Genomic DNA, 27,600 nt, shown 5'->3' with positions numbered 1-27,600 from the left:
GCTCTCCTCGCCGCTCCTCCCCTGGGCAGCCACTGGAGCCCCAGTGGTTGCTCCGAGTCCCAGCGCTGTGCTGAGCGTTCTCCTTTACGACACTCCCAGTTGTCCGAGTTCACTGCTCCAGCCGAATATTTTTATATGTCTGCTGATTGTTGTAGATCTTCTGTGCAGTGTCTGTTCATTTCCTTACCCATTTGTTGATTGGATTATTTGTATTCTTGGTGTAGGGTTTTTTGAGTTCTTTATATATTCTGAAGATTAGTGCTCTATCTGAAGTATGGGTGGCAAAGATTTTCTCCCACTATGTAATCTCTCTCTTCACATTGCTGATAGTTGCCTTTACAGATAGAAATATTTTTAGTTTGAATCTATCCCAGTTATTGATTCTTTCTTTAATTTCTTGTACTATGGGAGTCCTGTTAATGAAGTTTGATACTGGGCCGACATGTTGAAGATCTGGACCTACTTTTTTTTCTATAAGATGAAGGGTCTCTGGTCTGATTCCAATTTTCCCAGCACCATTTGTTGAGGAGGATTTCTTTTCTCCATTGCATATTTTTGGCACCTTTGTCCAGTATGAGTTAATTGTATTTATTTAGGTTTGTGTCCATGTCCTCCATTCTGTATCATTGATCTACCTGTCTATTTTGGTACCAATACCATGCCATTTTTGTTACTATTGCTTTGTAGTATAGTTAAAGATCTGGTATTGCTATAACCCCTGCTTCACACTTCCTGCTAAGGATTGCTTTATCTATTCAGGTTCCTTATTCTTCCAGGTAAATTTCTTGATTATTGTTTCTATTTCTGTAAGATGCATCATTGGGATTTTAATTGGATTGCATTGAATCTGTATAGCACTTTTGGTAGTATGGCAATTTTGACAACATTAATTTTGCCTGTCAAAGATCATGGGAGATCTTTTCCATATTTTAAGGTTTTTAAAAATTTCTTTCCTTAGTGTTCTGTAGTTCTCATTGTAGTGGTCTTTCACCTCTTTTGTTAGATTGATTCCCAAGTATTTTATTTTTTTCAAGGCTATTGTGAATGGTGTAGTTTTCCTAACTTCTCTTTCTGAAGATTCATCACTTATGTATAAAAATGCATTGGATTTATGAGCACTGATCTTATATCCTGCTACTTTACTGATTTCATTTATGAGTTCTGAAAGTTTTCTGGTGGAATTTCCCGGTTCCTCTAAATATGTAATCATGTTATCAGCAAATAGGGATAGTTTGAGTTCTTCTTTTCCTATTCATATCCCTTTAATTTCATTGGTCTGTCTAATTGCTCTGGCTGGAGTTTCAAGGACAATGTTGAAGAGAAGTGGTGAAAGAGGGCATTCTTGCCTTGTTCCCATTTTTAGGGGTAATGCTTTCAGTTTTTCACCATTTAGAATGATATTGGCCATGGGCTTAGCATAGATGGCCTTTACAATGTTAAGGAATGTTCCCACTATCCCTATTTTTTCTAGTGTTTTGAGCATAAAGGGATGCTGTATTTTATCAAATGCTTTTTCTGCATCTATCGAAATAATCATGTGATTCTTGACTTTATTATGTCTGTTGATATAATGAATTACATTTATTGATTTCCGAATGTTGAACCAACCTTGCATCCCTGGTATAAATCCCACTTGATCGTGGTGCACTATCTTTTAAATATATTTTTGTATGCAATTTGCTCTGATTTTGTTGAGAATATTTGCATTGATGTTCATTAAGGATATTGGTCTGAAATTTTCTTTCCTCCATGTGTCTCTGTCTGGTTTAGGTATAAGGGTGATATTGGCTTCATAGAATGAGTTTGGGAGGGTTCCCTCCTCTTCTATTTTATGGAATACTTTGAGGAGTATTGTAATAAGCTCTTCTTTAAAGCTTTTGTAGAACTTGGCTGAGAACCCATCTGGTCCTGGACTTTTCTTTGTTGGTAGGCTTTTGATGACTTCATCTATTTCATTACTTGAAATTGATCTATTTAAGTTGTGTAGGTCCTCCTGGTTTAGTTTAGGTAATTCATATGTCTCTAGAAACCTGTTGATGTCTTTGAGATTTTCTGATTTGTTGGAGTATTGGTTTTCAAAATAGCTTCTAATCATATTTTGTATTTCACTCGTGTCTGTAGTGAAATTTCCTTGTTCATTCCAAATCTTAGTAATTTGAGTTTTCCCTCTTCTTCTCTTTGTTAGTGTGGCTATGGGTTTATCAATTGTTTATTTTTTCAAAGAATCAACTATGTTTTTGTTAATTTTTCTATTGTTTCTTTTGTTTCAATTTCATTGATTTCAGGTCTGATTTTAACTATTTCCTGTCTTCTACTACTTTTGGTGTTGATCTGTTCTTCTTTTTCTAGGGCTTTAAGCTGTAGTGTTAAGTCGTTTATTTGTTGATTTTTTCTTCTTTTATTGAATACGCTCCATGAAGTAAGTCTTCCTCTAAGTACTGCTTTTGTAATGTCCCAGAGATTTTGATATGATGTGTCTTTGTTCTCGTTTACTTCTAGGAATTTTTTTTATTTCCCTTCTGATGTCTTCTGTTATCCATTTATCATAAAATAGTGTATTATTTAATCTCCAGGTGTTGGAGTAGTTTCTGTTTTCTCTTCTGTCATTTATTTCTAATTTCAATCCATTATGATTTTACAGAATAAAAGGTAGTATCTCTATCTTCTTGTACTTGCTAAAATTAGCTTTCTGCCATAATATGGTCTATTTTAGAAAAGGATTCATATGCTGCTGAGAAGAAGGTATATTCGCTCTTTGATGGATGGGGTATTCTATATATGTTCGTTACGTCTAAATTATTGATTGTGTTATTGAGATCTACAGTTTCTTTATTCAGTTTTTGTTTGGAAGATATGTCCAGTGGTAAGAGAGGTGTTAAAATCACCTGATATTATTGTGCTGTGGTCTATTTGATTTCTGGAATTTAGAAGGATTTGTTTGACATACATGGATGAGCCAATATGTGGGGAATAGATATTTATGATTAATATGTCTTGCTGACTTATGGTTCCCTTAAGCAGTATGAAATATCCTTCTTTATCCCTTCTGACTAACTTTGACTTGAAGTCCACATTATCTGAAATGAGAATGGATACTCTAACTTTTTTGCTGTGTCCATGTGCATGGTATGTTTTTTCCCATCCTTTCACCTATAGTCTGTTTGTATCTCTTTCTATGAGAAGAGTCTCTTGCAGGCAGCATATTTTTGGATTTTTCTTTTTAATCCAATCTGCCAGTCTATGTCTTTTGATTGATGAGTTCAGGCCATTAACATTTAGGGTTATTATTGAGATATGATTTGTGTTTCCAGTATTTTGACTCAGTTTTGTTTTTTGACACAACTTTGTATCACCTTTCTTTGGCTATTCCTTTAGGCTAGTTCCACCCTTTGCTGATTTGCATCATTGTTTTTTATCTCTTCCTCATGGAATATTTTGCTGAGTATGTTCTGTAATGCCAACTTTCTTTTTGTAAATTCTTTTAACTTTTCTTTATCATGGAAGGATTTTATTTCATCATCAAATCTGAAGGTATGATTGGCTGTGTATAAGACTCTTGGTTGGCATCCATTTTCTTTCAAAGCTTGATATATGTTGTTGCAGGCCCTTCTAGCTTTTAGGGTCTGGATTGAAAAATGTGCTGATATCCTTATTGGTTTCCCCTTGAATGTAATTTGATTCTTTTCTCTTGCAGCCTTTAAAATTCTATATTTTGTATGTTAGGTATTTTCATAATAATGTGCCTTGGTTTGGGTCTGCTGTAATTTTGTGTATTTGGTGTTCTAAAAGCCTCTTGTACATGATTTTCCATTTCATTCTTCAGATTTGGGAAATGTTCTTATATTATTTCATTGAATAGTTTGTTCATTCCTTTGGTTTGTTTCTCTGTGCCTTCCTCCATCCCAATAATTCTCAAATTTGGCCTTTTCTTGATATCCCATAATTCTTGTAGATTCTGTTCATGATTTCTTACCATCTTCTCTCTTTGGTCAACTTTGTTTTAAGGATTAAATATATTGTCTTCAATGTCTGAGGTTCTCTGTTTCCAGATGTTCTATCCTATTGGTTATGCTTACTATGGAGTTTTGAATTTGTTTTATTGTTTCCTTCATTTCAAGGGCTTCTGTTTGTTTGTTTTTAGTATCTCTAACTCTTTATTGAAATGATCTTTTGCTTCCCGTATTTGCTCTTTTAACTGTTTATTGGTGTGATCATTTAATGCCTGCATTTGCTCTTTCATCTCATTCTTCAACACCTGCATTTGATCTTTCATCTCCTCACTTTCTTCTCTGATTGTTTTAATTATGTACATTCTGAACTCTCTTTCTGACATTTCTTCTGCCATGCTGTCATTGGGTTTTATTGATATAGCATCTAGGTTTGTTTGGGACATTTTCTTCACTTGTTTTCTCATATTGATCAGATATCAGTGGGACTCTGAGATATTGCAGATTTCCTCTATTCACTTATCATATCCCTGTAGAATTCCAGTATATCACCTCCTAACCTTCAGTAGCCTGAAATCTTGGAGGAACTTGATAATGCAGTGGTTCCCAAGAAAGCTTTCCATGGCCCATTTTTGGGTGCAGGATTGGTGGATTGGTGTGCTCAGAAAGCCTCTTACTAGGCGGGCCTGCTCCAAGAAGCCTGCTGTGGACTGGGCCAGACACAGGATGGAGCTAGGCTGCTAGGGAAAGCCTTGGGCCCCCCTACCTTCATCCAAAAAGCTGCATGTGTAACAGACTGGGGCCAGCCACTGGGGACTGGGTGTTCATGGAAACCTCTTACTGGGCGGTTCTGCTCCAAGAAGATGGCTGTGGACCAGGCTTTATGACAGATTGAGCCAGGGTGCTCAGGAAAGCCTCTTGCCACCCTGCCCTGCTCCAAGAACCTACCCAATGCCGGGGTCCAGCCCTAGCAGGAGTCCATGGGTTCCACACTGGCAAACGGGGCGCGGGGAGACAGCGTCGGCGATGGATGTAGAATGAAAGACACAGACTCTAGTTCTGGTGCAATCAATACCACTTCATTCTGGGGAAGGCTGGGTTTATATACACTTTTCTTCAGGCTATGATGACAGGCCTAATATTAATAAAATCAAAGAAGTTTCCAAAGCATAGGCAGAAATTGTTTTTACCAAAATCAGTAACCGTACAGATTACAAATATTTAATTAAGTCAATGAGCTAATGCAATGTTTATTTCCTTAATATCTAAACTCTATGTGACCTAAGACTATTATTATTCTCACAGTTAAAGCGATAGACAAATAATCTCACATGACCATTTCTACTAGGTCCATCTGATTAATATCTAAATTGCTAAGTTACAGGAGGGCAACAGTCCCAATGGTTCCCATGGCTAAGTTTTTTTACTAAATTACCTTGTCTTATGTAGCTCCTTTTCCCAGAACATGGCATTGTGTACCAATGTTTATTATAGGAGTGACCTATTTTTTGTAGGAAGGAAGGAATGTTGTGAAGCCTTATTCTTTTACCTTACCACCACACATAAACAAAACCATCATCTGGATTAAACCACCCTGTAAGAGACAGGGGGAGATCTATATCTACCTTCTCTAAGGGCTTGCCTTTAGGGGGGTAGCAGGGCTTGCCATTAATAAAATAAACTAGTCCATATCTAGTAGCTACTGTGGGAGGTGCTTTTTGCATACTCATGGTTGGAAAGACAGATGGTTCCGTGGCCAAATTTATGTACCGCATTACATGTTCATAACAAACACCCCAGGAAGAAGACACAACACACAGTGGTAAAAGATTTTTTACTACTTGTGGCTGAGAAGGAGTTATAGTCCCTAATGTTTTATTAATATTCTTGGGAAATTCTGTAGTATTCCCTTCACCCTCAGTGATTACTAGCAAGGAATAGTATGAGTAATATAATGTTAGAAACATAATGCAGAAAAAGGACCAGAGCCCGGAGGCAAGCATCTGGCATCTCCCGGGACGATGAGTCCTTGCAAACATCATTCCCCCAGTGGATCCTTGTCAAGCACTGGTTGGTTTGCCAGGTGCCCCCCACAACCCAATGTCCAGGTCTGCTGCCCAGGCAGAGCTTCACCCAGTGGGAGCAACTCACCCAGAGTCTCTGTGTTGGTCCTAGTCTCTCAATACCTCCCCTTCTTGGATCTTGAGTTCTGGAGCGAGAGTAGATTGAGTTACCCTCTATTATGCCGTTTTGAAACCCAACAATCTTTGAAGATAAACATTTTTTCAATTTCAAAAATGGAACAATGTGGCCTCTGACAGTCACATAATGTCCTGATGTGGCCTGGTTAACTCAAATAATGCCGTCATTATAATCTCTTACCCTCAAATAATACCCTCACTGTGGTCTCTTTCACTGATATGCTATATTACGGTGGCCTCTGACATTCACATAATATCCTTACATGGCTTCTGAAACTCACAAAACACCCTCACCTTAGTCTATCACACATAGCATTTTCACTGACTTCTGACACTCAACTTATACCCTCACTGGGGCCTTTTATCTCCATATTATGCTCAATGTGATATCTGACACTCATATAATACCCTACTGTGGCTTTTGACTTCTATATAGTACCCTCACTTGACCTCTAATTCTCACAAAATATCCTCACTCATATGTGGAAATTAATAAAATATCATGTGACCTTGACAGTCACATAATATCACTATGGCCCCTGCCATTGACAAAATATATTCACTATGGCATCTGAGGCTCTCAAATATACTTACAATGTTCACATGTATTCATATATTTATTCAGAATAGCCCCTGAGATTGAAAATTTTCCTGTGGCCTCTGGCATTTAAAAATTACTTCTCATTTAAAAAATGTATTTCACATATTACACTCACTGTCACATGAGTTCCTTACATAATACACAGTGTGACATCAAACATTCATATAATACCAAGCTATGGCCTCTGACACAGAATGTCCTCAATCGGTCTCTGACACCTAATTTCTTCATTGTTACCGCCGACACCTTATATCCCCATTGTGACCTCAGACACTCACATAATATCAAAATTGTGGCTTCCTACACACATATTATACTCAGTGAGGTCTTTGAATCTTATATAATACCTTAAATGTGGCCTATAGCACTGATATAATATCCTCACTTGGCATCTGACATTGACATATCATTTGGAATTTTATACTCACATCATACAATCACTGTGGCCTCTGACTTTCATACAATTTGCTCACTGTTATCTTTTACACTCACATATTACCATACTGGAACCACTGCTATAATACCATCAAAGTGACCTGTAAAACACAAAATATCCTAACTTGGCCTCTGACATTGACCACTGACATTATATTCTCACTGTGACCTCTAATCCTTACATATTATACTCTGTGACCTCTGACATGTAATTACCTCAGTATGACCACACTTACATAATACCCTCAGTGTGACCACAGGCACCCAAATAATACCCTAAGTATTACCATTGTCACTGATAAAATAATCTAATGTGACCTGTGATCCTCCAAAAAATGCACTCACTGTGATTTTTCACATTCATGTAATACCCTCAGTGTGACCTCAGACACTAATATAACACCTGCATATGCTCTCTGACATATAATGCCAAAAATGTGGCCTCTGACATTCACATCCGCATTGGGGCTTCTGACACTCACCTAATACCTTCCCTGTGCCTATTGTCCATCACATAATACCTTCATTCTTCCCTCTGACAATTGCAAAATATCCTCAATGTCGCAGTCTCACAATATTTTCACCAGACTTCTGACATTATATAATTTACTCACTGTGACTTAAACACTCCCATAATACCTTCATGTGGCCTCTGGCAATTGCATAATATCCTCACTTGTCCTCTGATACTGACCTAATATTCTTGTTGTTCTTGTGTCACTCACATAATACCCTTACTGTGGACTTTGATCAGACACACAAAAAATTCTCACTATGGCCTTGGGCACACACATATTATTGTCACATAACCTCTGACACCCACAAAATATTCTCACTGTGGCCTCTGACATGAACACAAGATAGTCAGTATCATATCAGACATATAGTAGTTTCCTGTGGCCACTGACACTTACAGTATACCCTCAATGTGTACTATGCCATTCACATAATATCTTCACTTGACTGCTGACAGTCACATAATAACCTATTGTGCCCTCTCACATTCACACCCTTATTCTGAACTCTGACACTGACATAATACCATCACAGTGACATGTCTCACTCATATTAGTTCTTTAGTGTGACCTGACACAGAAACCTAATACCCTCAAATGTCCTCTAATAGGCATCATGTCCTCACTGTGACTTCTGATGTCCATATAATTATATCAGAGTGATCTCAGACACTGAAATAATACACTCACAGCACCCCCTGACACATAATATCCTACCTGGGGCATCTGACACTGCAATGAGACCCTCACTATGGCTTCTGGCACTCACATAAACACATAAATCCCTCATTCTGGTCTCTGACACTCACATAATAGCATAATAGTGGCCCCTGACACTATTATCATAACTCACTGGACTCTGACACTACATAATATTTTAGCATGCCCTCTTAAACTAACATAATATACTTGCTGTGACACTGAACACTCATTTACTATCCTCATTGTGTCCTATAACAATGACATAATATCCTATTTTGTCCTCTTACATTCATTTAATAATCTGAATATGACCCCAGACACTCAAATAATATTCTCACTTTGGCCTCTCCACTTATAATTACATAATACCCTCACAGTTGCCTGTGACACAAATTATATCCTCACTTGTTTTCCGATGTTTATATGATAACTTCCATTTGGCCTCTGACATTCACATTATGTCCTCAATTGGCCCATTACTCTAACAAAATACCCTCATTATAACATGTTGCAGACATAAAATATCCTCACTATGGCCCCTGATGTTGAAAATATTTTCTCATTATATCCTCTGACACATAAATCCTCACTTTTCCTGTGTCACTCACATAACACTCTGTGTGATCTCTGATACTCATATCAGATCTCTGATACCCCCACTGTGAACTCTCACACTCAAACAATACCCTTGCTGTGACCTTTGTCACCGAGTTAATACACTCAGTGTGGCCTCAGATTATATCCTAAGTGTGACCACTGACACTCACATGATACACTCACTGTGGCCTGTGGTGCTCACATTATACCCTCATCATGACTTATGATTCTCACATTATAACCTCATTGCGACCTCTGATCATGATATAATATCCTCACTGTGGTCTCAGACATTCACATAATAACCTCTCTGGTACCTCTGACACTTATGATACTCTCAGTGTGACCTCTGACACTTGTATAATAACCTCACTGTGACCTCTGATTTGATATAATATCCTTTCTGACTTCTGACTCACACAATTCCTGCAAAATGGCCTCTGACACTCACATAACACCTTCACTTTGGTTTGTGACACTCAAATATTATTCTCAATTTTCCCTGTCACTCACATAATATCTCACTGTGACCTCTGACACTCATGTAGTAACCTCTGGTTTACCAATGATGCTCACCAAATACCCACATGGTGACCCCTGAAGCTGACCTTATACCATCAACATGGCCTCTTAGACTCACATAATACCCCCATAGTGACCTCTGACACTGAAAAAACATCCTTCTTGTGACCTCTATCATTCAAAAATGACTTCAGGTACAATCATGACACTTCTACTGTGGCCTCTGAAACTGACATAATAACCTCACTTTTTTCTCTGATACTCATATCTCCTCATAGTGGCTCCTGAAACTCACATAAAAACCTAAGTGACATAACAACCTCACTGTGACCAATGACACTGATATAAGTATTGATTCCTATGATACTCGCTTTACCTCCCTATGGCATGTGACACTCAAAGAATATCTTCACTATGTCTCTGATAGTCACAAAATACCTGACTTGACTTCTGACATTCAACAATATTCTTACTCTGACAACTCACACTCACAAAATAAGATCATTGTCACTTGTGTCATTCAAAAATGTTCACTTGCCCTTTGACACTAATGTCATACACTCAATGTGACATTTGGCACATTATACCCTCACTCTGATCTCAAACACAAATGTCCTCCATTGGCCTCTATCACTGACATGATACCCTCATCTAACATCTCACACTCACAGATTACATTCACTGTGACCTCTAATGCTTACTTATTACCCTCACTGTGTTCTATGACACTCATAAATTATACTCACTGAGGTCTCTGACATAAACATAATACACTCCTTTGGCCTCTAATTCAAAAATAATATCCTCAGTTTGACCTCTGTTACTCATTACTCACATAATAATGTCAGTGTGACCTCTTTCATACATATAATATCCTAACATGACCTGAGTAACTCACAGAATACCCTCAATGTGTCCTCTAGCTTTCACATAATTCCCCTTCTGAGCCCTGTGACACTCAAATAATATTCTCTTTGTTCTTTTTTAGGAACTGACATAATACCTCTGTGGCCACTCATACTCACATTATGTCCTCACTATGATCTTTGACACTCACATTATTTTTCTGAAATGACTTTGGACACTTTCACTTATCTTCACTGGTGCCTCTGATACTCACCTAATTTCCTCACTTGTTATGTGATACTCACATGATATCCTCACTGTAAGTGTGATAGTCACATAATATCCTCACATGACTTCTGACACTCACATAATGTCCTCACTGTGACCTCTTATAATCACAATTTAATCTCACTGGGACCTCTGTTACTTATGTAATACCCTCACTTTGGATTATGCCATTCACAAAATATCCTCACTTGACGTCTGACACTAATATAATATTCTCACTTTTACCACTGACACTCAAATAATAACCTTGTCTCAGACACTCATATTATGCACTCATCTTGAATCTGACACAGACATTATATCCTTAATTAGCCTCTGACACATAATATCATCAATGCTACGTCTGACACATAATAACTATACTGTAACCTCTGGCACTCACTTAATACTCTCACTGTACCCTCTGACACTCACATAAATCCCCAATTCTGGTCTCTGACAATCACATAATACACACATTTTGACCTCAGACACAGAATACTACCACTTTGTTCTCTGTGACTCACATAATATCGCTCTGTGTCCTCTGAAAGTCACATAAATATTATCACTGGGTCCTCTGACACACATAATATATCCCCACTTTGACCTCTGACATTGATATAATACCCACATTGTGATGTCTGAAACAGATATAATATGCTCTCTGTAAATTCTTGCACTCATAATGTCATCTTTTTGGTCTCTGATACTGACACAGTAGCCTTATTCTAACTTGTGATACTCACATAATACCCACAGTTTGGCCTCCTATACTCACATATTACATGCAATGTGACTTGTCATGCACATAATACCTTTTTGTGACCTGAGACACATCATGCTTGCAATTTAGCCTCTGACACTCATATACTATCCACATTTGGTCTCTGATATTCATATAATAAATTCAATCTGGCCTCTGACACTTACATAATATTCTAACTGTGACCTCTCTCACTCACTTAATATACTCACTTTTGCCCCTGATATTCACATAATATCCTCACTTGGCATCTGACACTCACAAAATGCCATCACTATTACCTTGACACATATAATACCCTAAATGTGGCCTCTAATACTCACCAAATACCTTCGATGTGGCCTTATACACTCACATAATATAATTGTCACCTCTGACACTCATATAATACACTCACTATGGTCCAAGACAGTCACTGTGACTTGGGACACTCATAATATCCTCAAGCTGGCCCCCAATGTGACAAAATATTCTCACTGGGGCCACTGAAACCCACATAATTTTCACAGTGTTGTCACTGTGATGGAAAGTATATCCCAACTGTAACCTCTGACAGTCATACAATATCCTTTTGGGACATTTGCCACTCACATAATATCCTCATTTGGTTCTGACACTCATATGATACCATCACTGTGGCCTCTGACACTTACATAATATACACAATTAAACCTCTGACATTTACCTCACTCTGGCTTCTGAAACTCACAAAATATGATAACAGTGGCCTGTGACATTCACATAATATCTTCAATGTGGCCTTTGATATTGATATAATACCCACACTGTGGCCAATATGGCTCACATAATTACCTCATTGTAGCCTCTGACACTCACATAATATCATCACTCTTACCACTGACACATAATATTCTCAATGTGACCACTGTGACCATTGTCACTCATTGAGTATCTTCCCTGAGGCTTCTGACATTCAATAAACACAGTCTGGTGCTGATATAATATCATCAGTGTGGCCTCAGATATTTATATAAAATCCTCACTGTGCCTTCTGACACACAGTATCCTCACTGTGGTCTTTGACTCTCACATAATATCCTGTGTCCTCTGACACTCATATAATATGCTCACTGTACCCATGACAATCACATAATATCTTCCCTTGGTCTGACTCATAAAATTCCCTCACTGTTACCTTGATACTCACATAAAACCCTGATTGGGGTCTTTGACACTCACATCTAAACCTCAATGTGGCCTCTGTCTTTCACATAATATATTCACTGTGACCTCTGAAACTCACATAATAACATGTGACCTCTTACACTCACATAATACCTCACTATGGACTCTGATATTCACACAATATTCTCACTATGAATAATTACATGCACATAATGTCCATACTATAACCTCTGACTCTTACATAATACTCTTACTCTGGTCTCTGACACACATAAAATATCCTCCATGTGGTCTCTTAAACTCACATTATACACTCACTATAACATCTGACACTCACATAAAGTCCTTACCTGGTCTCTGACATCCATATAATATAATATACTTACTATGGCCTCAGGTTCTCACATAATATTCTCACTCTGACCACTAACCTTGAAGAACTGTCCTCACTTTAGCCATTTAAATCCAGATATTACCCTCACTCTGGCCTCTGACACATAATGTCTTCACTCTGGCAGCTCACATTCACTTAATATGCCTACCAACACTCACATAATACCTTCACAATATCTCTGACACTCTGGTAATTACCTCACTTTTGCCACTGACATAGAATATCCTTATGTGGACTATGACACTTATCCTCATTCTGGTCCCTTTTACATGATATTATCCCTTGACCTCTAACACACATAAAATCTTCACTGTGGCCTAAAATACTCACAAACTACTTGCCCTGTGGACTCACAAATTTATATACAATCCTCAGTTGGCCATTTTTTATAAATACCATTTATTTTTTAAAGGTTAACATGTAAATTACAGAAAAAATAAAAATACAAGCAAAGAACAAAGCTATAAATTTGCAAGCAGCTTAATTGGACATGCCTTCCAGGTAATGTGTAGACATACACAACACATTTTATGTGATTGAAATCATTGTGAGTATCATGCTTTTCCACACATGTATATTCACTATAACAAAATCTAATACCTACCTCATTTGACCACATACATTCACATAATATCATAACCCTGACACAAGAAACTCACATAAATACCTTCACTCTGGCCTCTGACACTCATATAATGTTTACACTTGATGTCTGACACTAACATAATATCCTCACTGTGGAACCTGACACTCACATAATATACTCATTGTGACTGAAGACACTAATACCCTTAATGTGACTGCTGACACTCACATAATATCCTTAGTATGTACTGTGTCCTTTAGTATTAACATAATAGTCATACATTAGGATTTAAAACTAATATAGTAGTTGTCCTTTGGCTTTTGATACCAACATATTATCAATCATTTTACATCCAAAATTAATAATTTCCCTGAGTCCTTTCAAATTTGTGGAATATGGAATATGTAGCCTCTTAAACTCATATAAAAACTGTCCTTTGGTGCTAGGTTTGTGACTTATTGTTAGAGCACTTGCCTAGCACAAGTGAGGCACTGGGTTCAATCCTGAGCAACACATAAAAAATAAATTAAATTTAAAATTGAATTCTGTTAAATTTTAAACTCTCCCTTTTTCTTTCTATACTGATATTATATTCATACTATAGCATTAAAACTGCTGTTATCACTAACCTGGCTGTTCATACTAACATGCATTTCATTCTATAAAATCTAAACCTAACAGAACAGCTGCCTGACTTGGTACCCTTAATATAAATGTGATAAATTTGTTGTGCCTTTTAAAACTAATAGCTGCCATGTGGTCTTTAATGCTAAATAAATATTCTTACTATTCCACATTAAAATAATATAGTAGATTCCCTGGGACCTTAAAGATGATTATAATATCCTTAGTGATCATCAAAAACACATATTAGCTCCCATGTAGACTTCAATAATAATAATACAATATTCCTATTATGGCTATTCCATGTCCTTTTTTAAACAGTATATGCGTACAATAGCATAAAAACTATACAAGAACTGTTCTATTCTTTAATATTAATATAATTTGTCTGATATTACAACATCAGAAGTGGATATCACAGCCATTCAGAGTACTCAAATACTAATAAAATATCTAAACTAGAGCATCATATACAAATATAGAAGCTGTGCTATGGCCTCTAAATCTAATGTGTTATTCATAGCTTAGCATCTAAAATGAATATACTAGCTCCCCTATACCTTGAAATACTAATATGACATCCATATTATCACCTAAAAAAACAATAAAATATATGTCCTGTAGTCTTTAATATTACTATAGGCCATCTTTTCCATAAACCCTGAAACAAATATAATAACTTACTTGTGGATTTTAATATTCATTTAATATCCTTGATATAACAGCTAAAACTATTAAACAGGTATTCTGTAGCATTTAACATTAGCATATTTATATTATACAACCTTATGCTAATAAGTATCTTCATTTTTGGCCTTAAATAATTTTTATGAGTTATCATTAAAATTAATGTATTAACTACCATGTTGATTTTAATCCTAATATGATATGCATACTTCAGTTTCTCAAAATGACCTAAAGGTTTATTTGTGGCTTTTAATACTAATGCAGTATCCATACTATGATATATCAAACTGATATGACAGCTGCCCTTTAAAATTGATGTAATATTCATACTATAGGAAGTACAACTAATATAATAATGGCCCTGAGGTTTTAATACTATTACATTATCCATAGTATAGCATTTATTATTATCTTAATTGCTTCTTTAGGCTTTGGATATTGATAGAAGAGATGTGTGATAACATCCATAACAAATATAATAGCTGTTATGTAGCCTATTATGCAAAAATAATATAATAAAACAACTCAAGATAATGCAATATTTGTACTTAGTTATTAATAGTAGTTTAATACCAATACTGCACCATCCACAGGTTATATAATATTTGCCCTGTGGCTTGAAGTCCTATTATAGAATCCATACTATTATAGAATTCTCATGACTAGGGCTGCTCTTCATGAGCTTCACTGGCAGGGAGCAGAGAGGTAAGACAGAGCACTAAATGGAACCAGAATGCAAGTTCTCAACAGGCTCCATAAGAAACAAACCATGCCCAGTAACCAAAAGAATTCAGAAGGCAGCTGATCAAGCCACATAAAAAGCATCACCTTTATCCCACTTCTCTGGGAGGAACATGTCATGAATATTGCAACTGCAATGAAACATCCCTCAGTCATACACATGGTTCCATGCCTCTGGGATTTGACCCTTCAGATCTGAGTTGCAGTCTTGCACCTGAGACAAACCAGGTGGCCCCTAAGTTCCATGGTCTCTTTGTCAGCATCACTATAACCTGAGTACACAGCTGGAGATGTGAGGACATGAGGAGGGACATGTGTAGCCTGCACTGCCTTGTTCCTCCTTGCTAACACAAGACCAGAGGGAAAATCTGTGGGCTGTGTTTCCAGGGTGTCTCAATCTCACACTGATATTGATTGTTCTGGGATTCACACTGTGCCTTTAGTCACTGTATTTGCCTAATTTTGATTTCAGTAGGGAAGCTGTGGTCATAATACATTACTTTAAAATTTTAATTTTGTTTACATTGGTCTAGCTGTCAGAAAAATCATAATTTTAACAGAATGTATGTTCTTGTGATTTTTCTATTGAGAGTTTGGCACACTACACCATTGTCTTGAATGCTCTTCTTAGAAAGGGAATAGTACAGCCCTGAGAACTTGGTGCCTCAGTGTTTGGATATGATGCTGTGCTTCAGAGTGTGAAAGTCAGGACTGGGACAACTCTGTACAGAACCATGTTGAGGATATTGGTAGAAAGATGTATTAGAAGCAAGGGACTAACACTAAGGTAGGCTTTATTGATATACTTGTTCTTGGGACTTCTTTATTAAGACAGTGAATCTGTTTCCAGTGGAATAAAACCCCTCTGAAACCCAGGATCCATCATTAATCCCTTTTTTGTGATTTCTTTTTTCTCCTGTTTTGGAGAATTAAGCAATGATCCAAGCAAATCAATTTTTAGGCATTTTCCAAGAGTGGTCAATGAAGTGAAAATATCACTAGCTGACCTTGTTAGCTTAAAGGATTTTTACAGTGACTTGGAAACTGACTAAACTTCTGCTCATTTCATTGTCTTATTAGGTCTGTCAAAATTCATAAAGGGCTCTTTCTAATTCCTGAAGAAATTTAGTGGATAGGGAATGTTATCACATAGTGCCATAATGTCCTAAAATGAATACCTACAGAGAAGGGGATAAGAGGGGAGAATTTTCCATGATATCGATTTTTACCAACATAAAAAACAGGGACTATTTCCTTTTTTCAAATTCACTAGTGCCTCAGGGCTTACCAAACTCAGCACCATTCAGAGTTGCAGTTCTTCCTTGTGGTGATCCTCCCTCTTTGTTGTTCCCCATTAAATTTCAAGAAACACAGAAGCATTCAGCAATGCCCTATATTGGGAGCCCTCACAAAGGGGTGATTGAGCACATGAATATTGATAGTCAAGTCTTTCCAAGCCAGTGATCTATCATCAGACTCTCACCTTTGTGGGAAGGTAATGAGAAGCCAATTAGTTCTGTGTGCACAAGAAGATGGTTCTAAGCCTTTGAGATAGTTTGCTAATTTTTGATGTTTCTTACAGAAGAGAAGGATATCAGCTTCTTGTGTTCATTCAAAAGTGGTCACAGGGCACTCAGTGAACCTGCATTAGATTAATTACTATCACCTGAAGAGAGTGGTTACCTAGTCCTTTTCCACATTAAAAAACTGAATTGTCAGTCCTTCTCTCTCCTCCATTGACCTTAGCTATTGAATAAATATTGCCTTCTGAGTTAGTTATTTGTTCTTCTACTGGGGTCTTCTTTCCAAATTTTAGTTAGAAGAATAGAAAGAAACTGTCTTCAGCAACACACACAAAAGGAAGTGACTTGCTGTCACCTTGAAAGAAGCAATGCAGACGTTCACCAAGAAATAGAGAAAGAGAATTCCACTCCCATGTTTATGACCATGGCATTGAACAAAGTTTTGGCAATTTCATAAAATCATTTATTCATGGTAAAAATTGCATTCATGAATTTTATACCCAAAATATTATCATCTATGTGAGGCATTTAAAAATGGAAACAGAAATGCCAGTTCCTTGCTATTTAATGGGGTCCCTAGAACTTTGCCTGCTTTCACACAAACTTTTCCAAAATATCTCTAGAAATATAGCAGTGCCACTGCTATGGGACTATGGAGACAAAGAAATGAGACTTCTGATGACTACATCTTGAAAGTAAAATTCCATGGCTCTTGTTGATTTATTTTCTTTGAAACCAGATGCTGATATGGATTCACTTAGATGGGGAAGTTACAGGTTTTGGACAATAGAATTCTCTGGTGCCAGTGATCCCTTGTAGTGTACCCACTACAATGAGAAGAAATAATGAAACAATTCTAAATTTCACAGGAAGCATTGGAAGGTCTCTGGCACAGGAATTTATCTCTGAAAATCAGTCAAGAAAAACTTCCAGTGGGGCAGAGTGGAAAAAAGGACAAGGTAGAATTTGATTTCCCCTCTTTCACTGTTGGCTCACATGATGGTACAGTTGTATGTTATCTCCTGTCCCCATCCTTCCTGTGTTGTTTTCGGTATGTTGGTGCATAGCAGACACATGACTCAAACACTAGGGTTCCCAAGGAATACATATATAAATGGTCTTATACACCTGATGATAACTTCAAAAGAATACACTAGAATAATCTCAGGGGAATAAATGGCAAAAGTATTCAAGCCTAGTAAGGCATGTCTTCTTCAGGACCATCCACTTGGACAGGAGGAAATGGATCTGACCCAAACTGTCTCTCCAAACCAGGTAAGTTGGCTACACCTGGGACAGTCTGGGAGCCAGAACCAGGGTGTGTTTGTGTAGCCATGTCTACTTGTGTATATGTCAAGGGAAGATGGGTGGAACCTGCATCTCAGTGGGCCATTAGAACCATCTTGTGTGAGAAAGGGCTTTTGGTATGGAGTCTCCAAGGAAGTGACCTCACCTCCTTAGCAGTAGAACACACAGAACTTGGAACCCTATTATCTCGGCACCTACATTCCAGGTAAGTTCCCATTCTGTGCACTTGTGTTGAGATAGCAAGTCCAGAGTCATGAGTTCTTGCTCTCTATGCATATTTGGATGCTTATTTCTCAGGAAAGTTCCTAGTAGGGGACTTTCTCAAGATTGGAAGAACTTTATCAATATTGGGACCAACAACTCTGGCGATATTTCTCAAGAAGACCAGAGGTGAAAAAGGACAGGCCATTGGAAGTGAGTAGAGTCTAGCCCTCCACTCAGATTCCCATTTAGATAGCACCAGACCCTCAGAAGATTTTGTCTGTGTGTGTTCATATTTGTTTCTCATATTTGTGACTCATTGAACTTGATGTTGATCAAGCTGAGATACTATCCTTTAAAAGAGCACCACCTTACATCATTCCCTCCACACCTCAGAGAGATATAACTACATATTTGAGTACAAAATAGTACTTCACAAGTCCTAGTAATGATACATCTTAGTAAGTCTTCTCTAAACACTTTAGAGAGCCTTTCTACTCACCTCAGAGAGTCTGCAATACACACCTCAGAGAAAACTTTTAACTCACAGAAGACCTTTTCTATACATTGAAAATAGCCCTTTTATTCCCTTAAGTGATCCCTTACACTCTCATCAATAAGCCTTCCTATAAACTTCATAAAGCCAACCTACACCCTTCAGAGGGCACTCCCTACATGTCAGAGGCCACCCTACATAAAAATGAGAACACACTTAATACCTCAGAGAATCTTTCATTCACACCTCAAACTCATTTCCCTACACATCTAAATATTAACTCCCTACTAATACCAAGAGCTTTTTCTACACAACTCAAATTCCCGTTTATATAGCCCATAGGGCCACTGCCTCCACACTTTATTGAGTAACACTTAAACAACTCAGAAAGCCTTTCCTATACACCCCAGAGAGTACTTCCTATAAATTCCAGTGAGATGTTAATTCAAACTTCAGAATTCCCATGCTACAAACTACACGCCCTACTACACAACTTGGATACAACTTACTACTCACCAAAAGGCCCTGTATACTCACCTCTGAGGGTTGGTCTGACACACCTCAGAGAAGACTGGATAGACTGTTGAGTGGCCTCCCTAAACAATGTAGGGATTCCCCTTATTATACTCAAAGAATACTCTCATTACATCTCATTGTGTTCTAACTAGTCATTTCAGATAGATTTTATTATTCATTTCTGAGGGCCCTAACTACACAACAGAGATTAGTCCTATGCAGACAAAAGCCCTTCTACACCCCTCATAGATTCCTTCTGCACACTTTATAGAGGCCTCCCTACACACCACAAATCATCTGCAGTACAAATCTCAGAGAACCTTCCCTTCACACTTCAGTGAACACTTCCTACACACATAGCAGTCATCTCTCCACACAGTTCAGACCATATAGATCCTTCTTCCAAACTTCATGAGCACCTCCCTTCTACTTCAATTTGTCCTCCTTAGTCATCTTACAGAGCTCTCACTACTCACATAAAAAAACATACAAACACAACTAACTTAACCCTTTCTATTCATCTCTGTGCATACTATCTATACATCTGAGTGAGCCCTCCCAACTCAACTGAAAGGATCCTCACACACTTTTTGTAGCTATCTAACCATCCTACACACCTCATAAAGTCCACAAAACACAACTCAGAGGCAACATACCACCAACTTCAGGGAGAGTTCTCTACACAACTCAGTTTAACATTCATACACGACAAAGTATACCCTCTATACTCAAATCTAGAGCAGTTCCTACACACATGAGAGAAGTCCCTACATAACTCAGTGAGTAGAACCATACTCCTTTACAAGAAGAAACAATGTCTCTTTGCAAGCCCTCTATAAATCCTTCAAAGAGCCTATATACTCACCTCACAGAGGCCTTAATATACACACATCAAAGAACAATTTTGACTTTCCACCATGGTCATTCCTTATACTCCAAAAATACTGACTCTTACTCTGAACCTAACCCTAACCCTAAGCATAAACCTAAGTCCTTTCTACATGACACAGTGTCATGAAACTGACCCTGAAACTGACCATGACTTGACTCTGACACTAAACCCTGACCATAGGCCTAACCTAACCCTAAACTTATAGTGAACTCCCTTCTACACCAGTTTATTCTCCCTACTCATCTTGACAAACTCTTACTACCCACCTCAAGTGGCCCTTCAAACACAGCTACTGAGTTCTTTCTACAATTTCCAGTGCACACAAACTGTGTAACTCTTAGCCATCCCAACTCACTTCAGAGGGCCCTCTCACACAAAAAAGAGCCCTAGGACAAGCATTATATAGCCCTGTTACACAAATTATACACACCTCCTTGCATAACTCAGCAGCTGCACACTACCAATCTTAGAGACCCCTCTCTACACACATCATAGTATACTCCATAAATATCAATGGAAACCATCCTTATATCAAGAGTAGTACCTACTTGTGTAGACAACCTCAGGTAGACATTCATACATACTTTACTGAGTACAAATTATATTCCTATGTGAGACCTTGGTCCTAAATATACTTCTATTTTGTGCTCTTTAAACACCTTAGAGAATTTCTACTCACCTCAGAGAGCCCTCACTACACTCATATTCACTGCATCACTCTTCCTACCCAGGATTGCATTGGCTATCCTTCATCTTTTGTGATTCCAGGAGAATTTCATGATGAATTTCTCTATTGCTATGATGAATGTCATTGAGATATTAATTATATTTCTGTTAAATATACATAGTGCCTTTGGAACTATGGCCAGTTTGACAATACTAATTCTGCCTACTCAAGAATATGGAAAATCTTTCTAAGGCTTTTTAAAATTTATTTCTGTGGGGTTCTCTAGTTATCATTGTAGAGATCTTTCACCTCTTCGTTAGATTGATTACAAAGGGTTTTTTTTTTTTTGAGGCTGTTGTGAATGAGTAGTTTCCCTAATTTTACTTTCAGAAGATTCATCACTTATGAGTAGAAATGCATTATATTACATGTGGTGATTTTATATCCTACTATTTTGCTGCATTCATTTATGAATTCAAAAATTCTAGTTCTAGAAGTCTTCTGGTGGAGTTTTATGGATCCTCTAAATATAGTATCATGTAGTCAGCAAATAGTGATAGCTTGAGTTCTTCTTTTCCTACTGGTATCCTTTTAATTTCTTTGGTTTGCCTAATTGCTCTAGCTAGTGTTTCAAGGACGATGTTGAATAGAAGTGGCAAAAAAGGGCATCCATGTCTTTTTCCAGGTTTTCAAGGGAATGCTTTCAGAGTTTCTCCATTAAGAATGATGTTATGTGTGGGATTAGCATAGATAACCTTTACAATGTTGAAGGATGTTCCTTCTATTCTATTTTTTCCAGTGTTTTGAGAATAAAATTGTTGTAATTTATTGAATGTTTTTTTCTGCACCAATTGAAATAATCTTATGATTCATAACCTTAAGTCTATTGATGTGATGAATTACATTTATTGATTTCCAGATACTGAAACAACCTTTCATCCCTTGGATGAACCCAACTTGATTGTGGTGCACTATCTTCTTAATAAGTTTTTTATGTGATTTTCAGGAATTTTGTTAATAATTTTTGTATCTATGTTCACCAGGGATGTTGGTCTAAAGTTTTCTTTCCTTGATGCATGTGTTTCTGGTTTTTGTGTCAGGGTGATACTGGCTTCATAGAATAAATTTGGAAGAATTTCCTTCATATTTCATGGAATAGTTTGAGGAATAATTTTATAAGTTCTTTTTTGAAGGTCTTATAGAACTCAGCTGAGAATCTGTCTGATTCCAGGTTTTTCTTGGTTTGTAAGCTTTTTGATGGCTTCTTCTATTTCATTGCTTGATATTGATCTGTTTAAATTTTGTATGTCCTCTTGATTCAATATGGGAGGATCATATGTCTTGAAAAACTTTTTGATGTCTTCAAAATTTTCTATTTTGTTGGAATATAGGTTTTCAAAGTAGCTTCTAATTTATTATATATTTCAATGGTGTTTGTTGTGATATTTCCTTTTTCATCATGAAGTTTGTAATTTAAATTATCCGACTCCTTCTATTCATTACTGTGGCTGTTTATCTATATGTTTACTTTTACAAAGAACCAACTTTTTGTTTGGTCAAAATTTTGAATTGTTCCTTTAGTTTCAATTTCATTGATTTCAGCTCTGATTTTAATTATTTCTTGTCTTGTACAACTTTTGGTTTTGTTTTCCTCTTCTTTTTCTAGGGCTTTGAGATTAGTTTTAGGTCATTTAGTTGTTGACATTTTATTCTTTCCTTAATGCACTGCATGCAATGAATTTTCCTCTTAGTACTGCTTTCATAGTGACCCAAGGATTTTGATATGTTGTATTGTCATTCTCATTTACTCCTAAATTTTTTTTATTTCCTCCTTTATATTTTCTGTTATCCATGCTACTTTAAGTAACATATTATTTAGTCTCCAGGTATTGGGGTATTTTCTGTTTTTTTTTTTTTTGTCATTAATTAGTAATTTTATTCCATTGTGATCTGATGGAACACAAGGTAGTATTTGTATTTTTCAGATTTATGAAGGACTGCTTTGTGGCATAATATATGTTCTAATTTAGAAAAGAATCCATGTGCTGCTGCGAATAAAATATATTTGCTCATTGATGGATGAAATATTCTATATATGTGTTTTAGGTTAAGTTATTGATTGTGTTATTGAGTTTTATGGATTCTTTGTTCAGTTTTTGTTTGTAATATCTACCCAGTGGTGAGAGCAGTGTGTTGAAGTCACCAAGAATTATTGTGTTGTGGTCTATTTGGATCCTGGAATTGAGAAGAATTTCTTTGATTTACATAGATGTGCTGTTATTTGGAACATAAATATTTATAATTGTTATGCCTTCCTAAATGATAATTCCCTGCAGCAGTAAGAAATGTTCTTCTTCATCCCTTCTGACTAACTTTGTCTTGAAGTCCACGTTACCTGAGTAACCCCCACTTTTTCCTGAGTTGATGTGCATGGTATGTTTTTTCCCATCCTTTCACCTTTAGTATGTGGATGTCTTTTTTCTATGAAATGAGTCTATTGAAGGCAGCATATTGTTGCATCTTTCTTTTTAATCCAATCTGCCATTCTATATCTTTTGATTGATGAGCTTAGGCCATTAACATTCAGGGTTATTATTGAAATATGATTTGTATTTCTGGTAATTTTGACTTATTTTTAGTTTTTAATGTGACTTGGTTTTACTTTTTCATTTTGGCTTTACATTTAGGGTACTTCCTCCCTTTGCTGACTAAATTGTATTTTTCATTTTCTAAACATTAAATATTTTGCTGAAAATTTTCTGTAGCACAGGTTTTCTATTTGCAAATTATTTTAACATTTGTTTATCATGGAAGAATTTTATTTCATTCTCAAATATAAAGTTAGTTTTTCTAGGTATAAGATTCTTTGTTGCCAAGCACGTTCATTAAGAGCTTGAAAAAAGTCATCCCATGCCCTTCTAGAATTTAGTCTTTGGTGAGAAATCTGATGATATCTGTATTGGTTTTCCCCTATATGTAACCTGATGCTTTTCTCTTGCAACCTTTAAAATTCTATCTTTATTTGAATGTTCAGCATTTTTATTACAATATGGCTTGGGGTGGATCTGTTGCAATTTTGTACGTTTGGTATTCTGTAAGCCTCTTGTATTTGATTTTCCATTCCATTCTTTAGGTTTGGGTAATATTTGGATATTATTTTATTGAAAAGTCTATTCATTCGCTTGGGTTATATCTCTATGCCTTCTTCAATCTCAATAATTTTTAAATTTGTTGTTTTCATGGTATGCCATATTTCTTGGATATTCCAGTCATAATTTCTGACTATTTTTTTTTCCCCTTTGGTCAACTTTACTTTCAAGATTAAATATTTTGTCATCATTTTGTAAGGTAATTTCTTCCAAGTAATGAAGTCTGTTGGTGACGCTTTTCATTGAGTTTCTTTGGTTTATTGTTTTCCTCATTTCAAAGATTTCTCTTGTTTTTCAGAATTTCTGTAAATGTTAATTGGGGTCCAGCTATAAGGGTTAAGGGGAGAGCTAATAAAGAGGCAAACACTCAGGATGGCAAAGAGTAAGAAGTGGCTCTCGTGGGAAAGCCAGTCCAGTTTTTTTTTTTTTTTAAATCAATTCCTGGGTCACATGAAGCTACCTAGGTTACATAGTATAGTTAGTTTTGCCCATGTGCAGATAACAAAACATTTTTGCTTCTTAGAGTTCACTAGGACCAAAGGTTATTATAATAAGATAATGTCTCCAGGCCTCAAGGACAGATGATTTTCAGAGCATTTCTAAGCCATTCAGAGTGCCTTTTGTCCTGAGGAGATTGCTCAACTCAAAAGACTTTTGCTCCTCTGTATATTGACTCACTTGAAATCCCTACAACTCTGCTTTTTCTTTGTTTTTTATGGCCTTTTGAAAAGACATGACTAGTCTTATCTTTAAGGAAGATGGAGGAAGACAGCAAAGCAAACATTGGAAATACAAGCACAGCATAATAAAGCATGTATCAGAAAAACATTCTCCAATGAAATTCTGTTTGATCCATGTAAAATTTGGCAGCAATGAGGTTATCCAACCAAATAAATCCCAATCTCCATCATCTTTTTACATCTTCTTTACAATGTCTTTAAAATGATCCAATTACTTTTGAATGTAGTTATTATTATCAGTTAAATTGAAACAACATATATTGTTAAAACGTTTGCATCCTAAATGATGTAAAAACAGCAAATAATCAATAGTACATATTATCAAGAATAGTTTGATGATATAAATTTCAGGAGAATAAACAATTTCTGTTAAGTATGGAGGCACCACCAACAGGGATACAATAACAGAGAAATAACAAAATAATAGCCAGCATACTTATAGAATTTTGGGTAAGTTTGGCAAACATATCTGTAACCAAGTATTTTGGAGTACATTCTAAACACATCTGTGCTAGCACTTGTTGATCAGATGTTGTTAAATTTTATATTCCTCCAAGTCACTCATTGATTAGAAGACAGATGGTCTCTTGGGCCTCTTTTTCTTATCAGAAGTTCCTCCTTTGGTTCAGGATCCTCTTCATCCAGTGTCAAACACAATTTGGGAATCAGAATGTGAAGTCCTTGATGCCAACTAAAGAAGATTGTCAAGTCTCATACATCTGGCAGGAACCAGGATCTGTAGGAGTAAGAACAGCAACATATTCCCTGCCCCAAGTAATCAAAGGTGCAGGGTCCCACCATATCAGGTGTGGTGGAACTCAGTATTTTACATAAATCTTTTGTAGTGGTTTCTGAGGTGCAAGTGCCTGACCAAGGCAGAGAACCAGAGATGTGTATTATCTTCAAAATGTACATTAAGAATACTTACTGAGAAGGAAATATTGAGAGCATTATTAACATGAGAAAGGCTAGATCCCCCATTTTCTCCCAAATGTGTCATCTTTATTCAATTTGCTAGTTACACAAGAAATGTATACAAATGCACACAATTTTCTCTTTCACATACATAGAATCACACTATTATAGTATTTTGTAATTTGATTTTTCCTTTGAACAATATATCATTTTTTGTAGTAACTATTCTTACACTATATAATTTTAATGATTCCACAGTAAACCCCTATGTAGTGATATTATAGTAATATTTGGTCAGTCACTTATTGGTCTATTTGGGTTTCCAATTTATTATTATATAAATATGCTGCACTAAATATTCTGGTGACTGATTCATGTGCAAGTATAACTTTTTTCTTATATTACCAGCTATTGTAAACAGTAAGATAACAATTAGATTACCAAGTACAAAATCAACATACAAAAATCAGTAGTTTATATATTCAAACAATATTTATGAAGATTTAATGGTAGAAAAGTTTTCATATATAACAGTAATAAATTATATTAATATGTTTGTCAATAAAAATATGAGACCCATTAAAAATTTAAATTTAAAATACCACTGAAGCCAAATAGACTTTCTACAAATAGGAGAGCCATATTTTTTTGTAAATTAATTTGTAAATTTAACAAAACTTCAATGAAAGCTTCACACTTTTAAGCTTTATCACCTTATGTTAAATTTAGTGAAAAAAAAAAACAGAAATGGTACCAGCACTAAAACATATTAAGGCATTTTTAAAAAAGATTAAATAACTTAAAGTATCAAACTGGTCTACTAGCAAAACAGAATGCCCTGAAGTAAGTACACACAGATACACATAGATATTTAATATATAAAAAGGACATCATATCAAATCACTGTGAAAAAGAAGTATTCAATAAATGTTAGAGGGATAAAGTAGTATCCCTGCCTCACTTTATATACCATGATAAATTCCAGCCATACAAAAGATATTTTTTAAATAATAGAATGATTAAATAATAAGAATAAAACTGAAATTTTTTTCTATACATATCTGTAGTTAGCAAGTACTGTCTAAACTTTCATGAGTAAAAAATCCCCAAGTCATAAATTATTTCACTATTATATTGTTACATAAAAATCAATTTTTTTTGGAAAGAGGCATCATAAAAAAAAAACTTTTTAAAAAGACAACTAAGGGGGATATTTACAGCTCATATCACAAAGGTCTGTCCTTTCTAACCTAACATGTAAATTGGCAAAATCATAACCATTTTGAGACAGAAAAATTTGATTGATGAGTTTAGATCACTAACATTCAGGATTATTATTGAGAGATTATTTGTATTCCCAGTCATTGTGGCTTACTTTTGGTTTTTAACTTGACTTTGTTTCTCCTTTGATTGACTTTTCCTTTAGGGCAGTTCTTCCCTTTCCTTACTTAGATTGTTGTTTTTCATTTTCTTCTCATGGAATATTTTGCTGAGAATGCTCTATAGTGCAGGCTTTCTATTTGTAAATACTTTTAACTTTTGTTTATCATGAAAGGATTTTATTTTGTCTTCAAGTCTGAAAGTTCTGCTGGGTGTAAGATTCTTGGTTGGCAACC

This window comes from Sciurus vulgaris, assembly GCF_902686455.1.
Source record: "Sciurus vulgaris genome assembly, contig: HiC_scaffold_570_arrow_ctg1, whole genome shotgun sequence".
NCBI classification, from domain to species: domain Eukaryota; kingdom Metazoa; phylum Chordata; class Mammalia; order Rodentia; family Sciuridae; genus Sciurus; species Sciurus vulgaris.
Note: the sequence above shows the minus strand (reverse complement) of the source record.